This window comes from Arachis hypogaea, chromosome 4 (assembly GCF_003086295.3).
Source record: "Arachis hypogaea cultivar Tifrunner chromosome 4, arahy.Tifrunner.gnm2.J5K5, whole genome shotgun sequence".
Lineage (NCBI taxonomy): Eukaryota > Viridiplantae > Streptophyta > Magnoliopsida > Fabales > Fabaceae > Arachis > Arachis hypogaea.
The window spans coordinates 79,324,658-79,336,987 of record NC_092039.1 but is presented as its reverse complement, the minus strand read 5'-3'; the positions used below and the strand labels follow the sequence as shown (position 1 = coordinate 79,336,987).

General features: G+C 36.8%; 1 non-coding gene across 1 annotated transcript; it reads right to left on the bottom strand.

The window, feature by feature from the left end:
* Nucleotides 1-6,701: 6,701 nt before the first annotated feature.
* LOC112798942 (small nucleolar RNA R71) lies at nucleotides 6,702-6,805 on the bottom strand. The gene has a single exon (XR_003200536.1). It is a non-coding gene; the product is annotated as a small nucleolar RNA R71 (small nucleolar RNA).
* Between the last annotated feature and the right edge of the window lie 5,525 nt (nucleotides 6,806-12,330).

The window sequence follows — 12,330 nt, the reverse complement described above, 5'->3', positions numbered from 1 at the left end:
AAGCATGTCAGAGGGACACCTTCTGATCAAGTGCTTGTATCTTTCCCAAACTTCATAGAAGGATTCACCTTCCTTCTGTTTAAAGGTTTGAACTTCCACTCTAAGCTACTCATCTTTTGAGGTGGAAAGAATTTAGCTAAGAAGGCATTGACCAGCTTTTTCCAAGAGTTCAGGCTGTCTCTAGGTTGTGAGTTCAACCATATACTAGCTCTGTCTCTTACAGCAAAAGATAAAAGCATAAGTCTGTAGACCTCAGGATCAACTCCATTGGTCTTAACAGTGTCACAGATTTGCAAAAATTCAGCCAAGAACTAATGAGGATCTTCCAATGGAAGTCCATGAAACTTGCAATTCTGTTGCATCAGAGAAACTAATTGAGGCTTAAGCTCAAAGTTGTTTACTCCAAGGGCAGGAATAGAGATGCTTCTCCCATAGAAGTCGGAAGTTGGTGCAGTAAAGTCACCAAGCACCTTCCTTGCATTGTTGGCATTGTTGTTATTTTTGGCTGCCATGTCTTCTTCTTTTTCAAAAATTTCTGTCAGGTCCTCTCTAGAGAGTTGCGCTTTAGCTTCTCTTAGCTTCCTCTTCAGAGTCCTTTCAGGTTTAAGATCAGCTTCAAAAAGAATGCCTTTATCTTTGTTCATACTCATATGAAAGAGAAGAAAGAAAAGAAGGTATAAAATCCTCTATGTCACAGTATAGAGATTCCTTGATGTGTCAGAGGAAGAAAACAAAAAGAAGGATGAGGTAGAGAGAAGAATTTGAACTTATAGAGAGGGAGGGAGTCCGAATTATTAAGAGAGGAGGAGTGTTAGTGATTAAATAGAAAGAGTTGAGAGAGGAAATTTTCGAAAATTAAAAAGATTTTTGAAAAAGTGGTTAGTGATTTTCGAAAATTGGGAGTGGAAAAGTGGTTAGGTGATTTTGAAAAAGATAAGAGATAGTGATTAGTTGAAAAAGATTTGGAAATAATTTTAAAAAGATAAGAAGTTAGAGAAAAAAAGAGTTTGAAATCAAATTAAAAAAGATATTATTGAAAAATTTTGATTTTAAAAAGATATGATTGAAGAAAATTTGATTTTTTAAAAAGATATGATTGAAAGGATATGGTAGAAAAGATATGGTTGAAAAATATTTGATTTTTAAAATTGATGACTTGACTAACAAGAAATTAAAAGATATGATTTTAAAATTCAAATATTGAACCTTTCTTAATAAGAAAGTTACAAACTTGAAATTTTTGAATCACAACATTAATTGTTAGCAAGGATTTTCGAAAATATAAAAAAATGAAAAAGATTTGATTTTGAAAAATTAGTTTTAAAACTTGAAAAATTGAAAAAGATTTGAATTGAAAACAAAACTACCTCCTTAGTGCTATCCTGGCGTTAAACGCCCAGAATGGCATCCATTCTGGCATTTAACGCCCACTTGTCTACCTCCTTGGGCGTTAAACGCACAGCCAGGTACCCTGGCTGGCATTTAAACGCCAGAATTCCTTCTTCACTGGGTATTTTGAACGCCCAGCTTTTTCTCTGTGATTCCTCTACTGTATGTTCTGAATCTTCAATTCTCTGTATTATTGACTTGAAAAGACATAATTTTGAAGAATTTTTTTTGAATTTTTTTGAATTTTTTTAATGATGAGAGAGAAAAACAACAAAATGAAACTAATCATGAAAAACTAAGATCAAATAAACAATGCATGCAAGAACACTTTGAATGTCAAGATGAACACCAAGAACACTTTGAAGATCATGATGAACATCAAGAACATATTTTTGAAAATTTTTAAGAAAAGAAAGACATGCAAGACACCAAACTTAGAAATTTTCACACTAGAGACACTAACAATTTGAGAATGCACATGAGAAACAACAAAAGACACAAAACAAGAGAATTTAAACATCAGACAAAAAAATCATCAAGAACAACTTGAAGATCAATAAGAACACATGCATGAGTTTTCGAAAAATGCTAGAAGAATAAAAACATGCAATTGACACCAAACTTAAAATTTGACTCTAGACTCAAACAAGAAGCACAAAATATTTTTGATTTTATGATTTTATAATTTTTTTGTATATTTTTTTTAAAATTATTTTGAACAAGAAAATAAGAAACTCAAAATTTTTAATAAGAATTCCAGGAATCATGCAATATTAGTCTAAAGCTTCAGTCTAAAAGGATTAGACATGGTTAATTAAGATTCAACAAGACATTACATACAACAGCCAAATTGATGGGAATTAACTAGCTCCTGTGATGATAAAAGCATCATCTGAAACTCTAGAATTCATTCTTAAAAATTCTAAAGAACAAAATTAAAAGAAAATTACCTAATCTAAGCAACAAGATGAACCGTTAGTTGTCCAAACTCGAACAATCTCCAGCAACGGTGCCAAAAACTTGGTACACAAAATCGTGAGTTCACACTTTTCTCACAACTCCGCGCAGCTGACCAACAAGTGCACTGGGTCGTTGGTGCACGAAATTGTGATCATCAACAATGGCGCCAAAAAACTTGGTAGCGCTCTCAAACGTGAATCACACTTAGTCACAACTCCGCACAACTAACCAGCAAGTGCACTGGGTCATCCAAGTAATACCTTACATGAGTAAGGGCCAATCCCACGGAGATTGTTGGTATGAAGCAAGCTATGGTCATTGATGAGCGGATAATTTATATGCTTTTTGGCATTGTTTTTAGGTAGTTTTTAGTATGATCTAGTTACTTTTAGGGATGTTTTCATTAGTTTTTATGCTAAATTCACATTTCTGGACTTTACTATGAGTTTGTGTATTTTTCTGTGATTTCAGGTATTTTCTGGCTGAAATTGAGGGACCTGAGCAAAACTCTGATAGGAGGCTGACAAAGGACTGCTGATGCTGTTGGAGTCTGACCTCCCTGCACTCGAAATGGAGTTTCAGGAGCTACCAAAATCCAAATGGCGCGCTCTTAACAGCGTTGGAAAGTAGACATCCAGAGCTTTCCAACAATATATAATAGTCCATACTTTATTTGTGATTAGATGACGTAAACTGGCGCTCAACGCCAGTTCCATGCTGCATTCTGGAGTCAAACGCCAGAAACACGTCACGAACCAGAGTTGAACGCCCAAAACATGTTACAACTTGGCGTTCAACTCCAAGAGAAGCCTCAGCTCGTGGATAGATCAAGCTCAGCCCAAGCACACACCAAGTGGGCCCCGGAAGTGGATTTATACATCAATTACTTACTTCTATAAACCCTAGTAGCTAGTTTAGTATAAATAGAACTTTTTACTAGTGTATTAGATATCTTTGGTCTCAGTTTTATTTTATTATTCATCTTAGGAGACTATTGATCACGTTTTGGGGGGCTGGCCATTTGGCCATGCCTGGACCTTTCACTTATGTATTTTCAACGGTGGAGTTTCTACACACCATAGATTAAGGGTGTGGAGCTCTGCTGTACCTCAAGTTTTAATGCAATTACTACTATTTTCCATCCAATTCGATTTATTTTTGTTCTAAGATATTCGTTGCACTTCAATTTGATGAATGTGATGATCCGTGACACTCATCATCATTCTCACCTATGAACGCGCGTGACTGACAACCACTTCCGTTCTACCTTAGACCGGGAGCATATCTCTTGGATTCCTTAATCAGAATCTTCGTGGTATAAGCTAGAATTGATGGCGGCATTCATGGGAATCCGGAAAGTCTAACCTTGTCAGTGGTATTCCGAGTAGGATTCCGGGATTGAATAACTGTGACGAGCTTCAAACTCCTGAAGGCTGGGCGTTAGTGACAGACGCAAAAGAATCACTGGATTCTATTCCAACCTGATTGAGAACCGACAGATGATTAGCCGTGCTATGACAGAGCATTTGGACCTTTTTCACTGAGAGGATGGGATGTAGCCATTGACAACAGTGATGCCCTACATACAGCTTGCCATAGAAAGGAATGATGAAAAACTAGAAGGAAGAAGTACGGAAGCAGAGATTCAGAAGGAACACAGCACCTCCATACACCTATCCGAAATTCCCACCATTGGATTACATGAGTAACTTTATCTTTATGTTATGTTTATTTACTATTATTTGATTTTCAAAATTCCATAATCAATTATTATCCGCCTGACTGAGATTTACAAGATGACCATAGCTTGCTTCATACCAACAATCTCTGTGGGATCGACCCTTACTCACGTAAGGTTTATTACTTGGACGACCCAATACACTTGCTGGTTAGTTGAACGAACTTGTGGAAAGAAAGTGCTGAGTTAACAGATGCACATACCAAAGAGCCATTATTGATGATCACAATTTCGTCCACCAAGTTTTTGGCGCCGTTGCCGGGGATTGTTCGAGTATGGACAACTGACGGTTCATCTTGTTGCTCAGATTAGGTAATTTCCTTTTCAAAAACTTTTCAAAATCTTTCAAAAAAAATTTTTATTCTTATTTTCGAAATTTTTTTTTAAATAAATCATTCTATGGCTTCAAAACATTTAAGAATGGATTCCAGAGTTTCATGAAGCATGTTGAATCCTAGCTGGCTGCAAAGCCATATTCAAACTCCTTTGGAATTGGTCTTCAACTAATCACCACAATGCATGTAATTCCATCCTAAAGCTGACTGGCTATTAAGCCATGTCCAACCCTTTGATTGGAGCTTTGGGCTAATATTGAAAGATTCCTAGAATTCTTCTTAAAGATTTTAAATTTCTTATTTTCTTTTTCCTATATGTTTTTCAAAAAAATAAAATAAAATACAAAAAAATTAGAAAAAAATCAAAAATATTTTGTGTTTCTTGTTTGAGTCTTGAGTCAACTTTTAAGTTTGGTGTCAATTGCATGTTTTTAAAATTATTATGCATTTTTCAAAAATTCATGCATTCATAGTGTTCTTCATGATCTTCAAGTTGTTCTTGGTAAGTCTTCTTGTTTGATCTTGATGTTTTCTTGTTTTGTGTATTTTCTTGTTTTTCATACGCATTTTTTGTTTGTTAGAGTCCAAGCATTAAAGATTTCTAAGTTTGGTGTCTTGCATGTTTTCTTTGCATCAAAAATTTTTCAAAAATATGTTCTTGATGTTCATCATGATCTTCAAAGTGTTCTTGGTGTTCATCTTGACATTGATAGTGTTCTTGCATGCATCATGTGTTTTGATCCAAAATTTTCATGTTTTGGGTCATGTTTGTGTTTTTCTCTCTCCTCGTTAAAATTTCAAAAATCAAAAAATATCTTTTCCTTATTTCTCTCCTAATTTTCGAAAATTTGAGTTGACTTAGTCAAAAATTTTTAAAATTAGTTGTTTCTCATAAGTCAAGTCAAATTTTCAATTTTAAAAATCCAATCTTTTCAAATTTTTTTCAAAAATCAAATCTTTTTCATTTTTATCTTATTAATTTCGAAAATTTTAAAATTATTTTCAAAATCTTTTTCTTAATTTTATTTCAAATTTTCGAAATTATGCTAACAATTAATGTGACTGATTCAAAAATTTGAAGTTTGTTACTTTCTTGTTAAGAAATGTTCAATCTTTAAATTCTAGAATCTTATCTTTAGTTTCTTGTTAGTTAAGCAATTAATTTTAATTTTAAAAATGAAATCTTTTTCAACCATATCTTTTTATCATATCTTCTTATTATCTTTTTATCAAATCTTGTTATCTTATCTTTTCATCATATCTTTTTCAAAAATTTGATTTCAAAATATCTTATCTAACTTCTTATCTTCTTATCTTTTCAAATTTAATTTTAATATCTTTATCAACTAACTATTTGACTTTTTGTTTGTTTCCTATCTTTTTCAAAACCAACTAACTACTTTTCCCTCTTTAATTCTCGAAAATATCTCATCTCTTTTTCAAAAATTCTTTTTAATTGTTTTAAATTTTAATTTTAATTATATCTTATCTTTTATTTTCGAAAATCATTAACTACTTTTTCAAAATTATTTTCGAATTATCCCTCTCTTCTCTTCTTCTATATATTTATTTATTTACAAACACTTCTCTTCACCTCTCTTCATCTCCAATCATTGCCTCTATCCACACCCTTGTGATTGGATTCTCCACTCTTATTCCTTTCTTCTTTTACTAATAATAAGGATCCTCTTTGTCCAGATATAGAGGATTCCTCTTCCTTTTCTTTTTCTCTTCTCTTTCATATGAGCAGGAATAAGGAAAAAGGCACTCTTGTTGAAGCTGATCCTGAACCTGAAAGGACTCTGAAGAGGAAACTAAGAGAAGCTAAATTACAACAATCCAGAGGCAACCTTTCTGAAATTTTTGAACAAGAGAAGGAGATGGCAGCCGAACCCAACAACAATAATGCAAGAAGGATGCTTGGTGATTTCACTAAACCAACGTCCAAGTTTGATGGAAGAAGCATCTCAATTCCTGCCATTGGAGCAAACAATTTTGAGCTGAAACCTCAATTAGTTGCTTTGATGCAACAGAACTGCAAGTTTCATGGACTTCCATCTGAAGATCCTTATCAATTTTTAACTGAGTTCTTACAGATTTGTGAGACTGTTAAGACAAATGGAGTAGATCCTGAAGTCTACAGGCTCATGCTTTTCCCTTTTGCTGTAAGAGACAGAGCTAGAACATGGTTGGACTCACAACCTAAAGATAGCCTGGACTCCTGGGATAAGCTGGTCACGGCCTTCTTGGATAAATTCTTTCCTCCTCAAAAGCTGAGCAAGCTTAGAGTGGATGTTTAGACCTTCAAACAAAAAGATGGTGAATCCCTCTATGAAGCTTGGGAAAGATACAAGCAGATGACCAAAAAGTGTCCTTCTGACATGTTTTCAGAATGGACCATATTAGATATATTCTATTATGGTCTATCTGAGTTTCCCAAAATGTTATTGGACCATTCTGCAGGTGGATCCATTCACTTAAAGAAAACGCCTGCAGAAGCTCAAGAACTTATTGACATGGTTGCAAATAACCAATTCATGTACACTTCTGAGAGGAATTCCGTGAATAATGGGACGCCTCAGAGGAAGGGAGTTCTTGAAATTGATGCTCTGAATGCCATATTGGCTCAGAACAAAGTGTTGACTCAGCAAGTCAACATGATCTCTCAAAGTCTGAATAGATGGCAAAATGCATCCAACAGTACTAAAGAGGCAGCTTCTGAAGAAGCTTATGATCCTGAGAACCCTGCAATAGCAGAGGTAAATTACATGGGTGAACCTTATGGGAACACCTATAATTCATCATGGAGAAATCATCCAAATTTCTCATGGAAGGATCAACAAAAGCCTCAACAAGGCTTTAATAATGGTGGAAGAAACAAGCTAAGCAATAACAAGCCTTTTCCATCATCTTCTCAGCAACAGACAGAGAATTCTGAACAGAGCCCCTCTAACTTATCAAACATAGTCTCTGATCTGTCTAAGGCCACTTTAAGTTTCATGAGTGAAACAAGATCCTCCATTAGAAATTTGGAGGCACAAGTGGGCCAGCTGAGTAAGAAAATCATTGAAACTCCTCCCAATATTCTCCCAAGCAATACAGAAGAGAATCCAAAGGGAGAATGCAAGGCCATTGATGTAATCAATATGGCCGAATGCACAAGGAAGGAGAAGGACGAAAATCCTAGTGAGGAAGACCTCTTGGACGTCTCTCAAGCAAGAAGGAGTTCCCTATTGAGGACCTAAAGGAATCTGAGGCTCATATAGAGACCATAGAGATTTCACTAAATCTCCTTCTGCCATTCATGAGCTCTGAAGACTATTCTTCCTCAGAAGAGGATAAAGATATGACTGGAGAGCAAGTTGCTCAATATCTAGGAGCCATCATGAAGCTGAATGCCAAGTTGTTTGGTAATGAGACTTGGGAAGGTGAACCTCCCTTGCTCATTAGTGAACTAGATACATGGGTTCAGAAAATCTTACCTCAAAAGAGACAAGATCCTGATAAATTCTTAATAACCTGTACCATAGGCACCATGACCTTTAACAAGGCTCTGTGTGACCTGGGATCAGGCATAAATCTTATGCCACTCTCTGTAATGGAGAAACTAGGGATCATTGAGGTACAACATGCCTTATTCTCATTACAATTGGCAGACAAGTCAGTAAGACAAGCTTATGGATTAGTAGAGGACGTGTTAGTAAAGGTTGAAGGCCTTTACATCCCTGCTGATTTAATAATCTTAGACACTAGGAAGGAAGAGGATGAATGCATCATCCTTGGAAGACCTTTTCTAGCCACAGCAGGTGCTGTGATTGACGTTAACAGAGGAGAATTAGTCCTTCAATTGAATGGGGACTACCATGTGTTTAAGGCACATGGCCATCCCTCTGTAACACTAGAGAGAAAGCATGCAGAGCTTCTCTCAGTACAGAGTCAAACGGAGCCCCCACAATCAAACTCTAAGTTTGGTGTTAGGAGGCCACAACCAAACTCTAAGTTTGGTGTTGAACCCCCATATCCAAACTCTAAGTTTGGTGTTGGGAGTTCACAACATTGACCTGATCACCTTTGTGGCTCCAAGAGAGCCCACTGTCAAGCTATTGACATTAAAGAAGCGCTTGTTGGGAGGTAACCCAATTTTTATTTATCTAATTTTATTTTTATTTAATTGTTATTTTGTGTTTTAGTAGGTTCATGATCATGTGGAGTCACGAAAAAAGTATTAAAATTAAAAACAGAATCAAAAACAACAGAAGAAAAATCACACCCTAGAGGAAGGACTTACTAGCGTTTAAACGCCAGTAAGGAGCATCTGGCTGGCGTTCAACGCCAGAACAGAGCATGGATCTGGCGCTGAACGCCAGAAACAAGCAACATCCTGGCGTTTGAACGCCAGGAATATTCCTTGAGGAAAGTTGGCGCTGAACGCCAGTAACAAGCATGGAACCGGCGTTCAACGCCAGAAACATGCTACATATGGGCGTTGAATGCCCATAACGTGCATCACTTCGGTGTTTAAACGCCAGAATTGCATGCAAAGGCATTTTACATGCATAATTGGTGCAGGGATGTAAACCTTTGACACCTCAGGATCTGTGGACCCCACAGGATCCCCACCTAACATATTCTAACCTTACCTCCTAATAATCCTATAACACACTTTCCCAAAAACCCTTCACCAATCACCTCAATCTCTCTTCCCAATTACCTCCTTCACCACTCACATCTATCCACTCTTCCCCATAAACCCCACCTACCTTCAAATTTCAAAAATCTTTCCCACCCAAACCAACCCTAAATGGCCGAACCTACCCTCTCTCCCTTTCCTATATAAACCCCTCCATTCTACATCATTTTCACACAATACAATCCCCTCTTCTATACCTTGGCTGAATACACCTCCCCCTCACACTCCTCCATATTTTCTCTTCTTCTTCTTCTTTTTTGTCTTCTCTTGCTCGAGGGCGAGCAATATTTTAAGTTTGGCGTGGTAAAAGCATAAGCTTTTTGTTTTCCATAACCATTGATAGCACCCAAGGCCGGAGAATCCTCTAGAAAGGGAAAGGGAAGAAAAAAGCTTCCACCTCCGAGTCGTGGGAGATGGAAAGATTCATCTCCAAAACCCATCAAGACCACTTCTATGATGTTGTGGCCAATAAGAAGGTGATCCCTGAGGTCCTTTTCAAGCTCAAGAAAAATGAGTATCCGGAGATCCGACATGAGATCTAAAGAAGAGGTTGGGAAGTTCTAACCAACCCCATTCAACAAGTCGGAATCTTAATGGTTCAAGAGTTCTATGCCAATGCATGGATCACTAGGAACCATGATCAAAGTGTGAACCCGAATCCAAAGAATTATCTTACAATGGTTCGGGGGAAATACTTAGATTTTAGTCCGGAAAATATGAGGTTGGCATTCAACTTACCCATGATGCAAGGAGATGCACGCCCCTACACTAGAAGGGTCAACTTTAATCAAAGGTTGGACCAAGTCCTTATGGACATATGTATGGAAGGAGCTCAATGGAACAGAGACTCCAAAGGCAAGCCAGTTCAACTAAGAAGACTAGACCTCAAGCCTGTGGCTAGAGGATGGTTAGAGTTCATTCAACACTACATCATCCCCACTAGCAATCGATCTGAAGTTACTGTGGATCGGGCCATCATGATTCATAGCATCATGATTGGAGAGGAAGTAGAAGTTCATGAAGTCATCTCCCATGAATTCTACAAAATAGCCGATAAGTCCTCTACTTTGGCAAGGCTAGCTTTTCCTCATCTTATTTGCCATCTATGTTACTCAGCTGGAGTTATCATAGAAGGAGACATCCTCATTGAGGAGGACAAGCCCATCACTAAGAAAAGGATGGAGCAAACAAGAGAGCCCACTCATGGAACCCAAGAGACGCATGAGGAAGCTCATCACCAAGAAATCCCGGAGATACCTCAAGGGATGCACTTTCCTCCCAACAACTATTGGGAACAACCCAACACTTCCCTAGAAGATTTGAGTTACAATGTGGAACAATTAAGGGTGGAACATCAAGAGCAATCCATCATTCTCCATGAAATAAGAGAAGATCAAAGAGTAATGAGGGAGGAGCAACGAAGGCAAGGAAGGGACATAGAAGAGCTTAAGGACATCATTGGTCCTTCAAGAAGAAGACGCCACTAAGGTGGACTCATTCCTTGTTCTTATATTTTTCTGCTTTTCGGTTTTTATATTATATGTTCATCTATGTTTTGTGTCTCTACTTCATGATCATTAGTATTTAATAACTATGTCTTAAGGCTATGAATAATTCCATTAATCCTTCACCTCTCTTAAATGAAAAATGTTTTTCATTCAAAAGAACAAGAAGTACATGAATTTCGAATTTATCCTTGAATTTAGTTTAATTATATTGATGTGGTGACAATGCTTTTTGTTTTCTGAATGAATGCTTGAACAGTGCATATTTTTTATCTTGTTGTTTATGAATGTTAAAATTGTTGGCTCTTGAAAGAATGATGAACAAAGAGAAATGCTATTGATAATCTGAAAAATCATGAAATTGATTCTTGAAGAAAGAAAAAGCAGTGAAAAAGCAAAAGCTTGTGAATATATATATATATATATATATATATATATATATATATATATATATATATATATATATTGGCGAAAAAAATAGAAAGAAAAAGAAAAAGCAAGCAGAAAAAGCCATTAGCCCATAAAACTAAAAGACAAGGGTAAAAAGGATCCAAGGCTTTGAGAATCAATGGATAGGAGGGCCCAAGGAAATAAAATCCAGGCCTAAGCGGCTAAATCAAAGCTGTCCCTAACCATGTGATTGTGGCATGCAGGTCCAAGTGAAAAGCTTGAGAATGAGTGGTTAAAGTCATGATCCAAAGCAAAAAGAGTGTGCTTAAGAGCTCTGGACACCTCTAACTGGGGACTCTAACAAAGCTGAGTCACAATCTGAAAATGTTCACCCAGTCATGTGTTTGTGGCATTTATGTATCCGGTGGTAATACTGGAAAACAAAGTGCTTAGGACCACGGCCAAGACTCATAAAAGTAGTTGTGTTCAAGAATCAACATACTTAACTAGGAGAATCAATAACACTATCCGAAATTCTAAGTTCGTAGAGAAGCCAATCATTCTAAACTTCAAGGGAGAAAGTGAGATGCCAAAACTGTTCAGAAGCAAAAAGCTACAAGTCCTGCTCATCTAATTAGAATTAATATTCATTGATATTTTAGAATTTATAGTATATTCTCTTCTTTTTATCCTAATTGATTTTCAGTTGCTTGGGGACAAGCAACAATTTAAGTTTGGTGTTGTGATGAGCGGATAATTTATACGCTTTTTGGCATTGTTTTTAGGTAGTTTTTAGTATGATCTTGTTACTTTTAGGGATGTTTTCATTAGTTTTTATGCTAAATTCACATTTCTGGACTTTACTATGAGTTTTTGTGTTTTTCTAGAATTTCAGGTATTTTCTGGCTGAAATTGAGGGACCTGAGCAAAACTCTGATAGGAGGCTGACAAAGGACTGCTGATGCTGTTGGAATCTGACCTTCCTGCACTCGAAATAAATTTTTTGGAGCTACAGAACTCCAAATGGCGCGCTCTCAGCCGCTTTGGAAAGTAGACATCCCGAGCTTTCCAGCAATATATAATAGTCCATACTTTATTTGTGATTAGATGACGTAAACTGGCGCTCAACGCCAGTTTCATGCTCAATTCTGGAGTCAAACGCCAGAAACACGTCACGAACCAGAGTTGAACGCCCAAAACACGTTACAACTTGGCATTCAACTCCAAGAGAAGCCTCAGCTCGTGGATAGATCAAGCTCAGCCCAAGCACATATGAAGTGGGCCCCGGAAGTTGATTTATGCATCAATTACTTACTTCTGTAA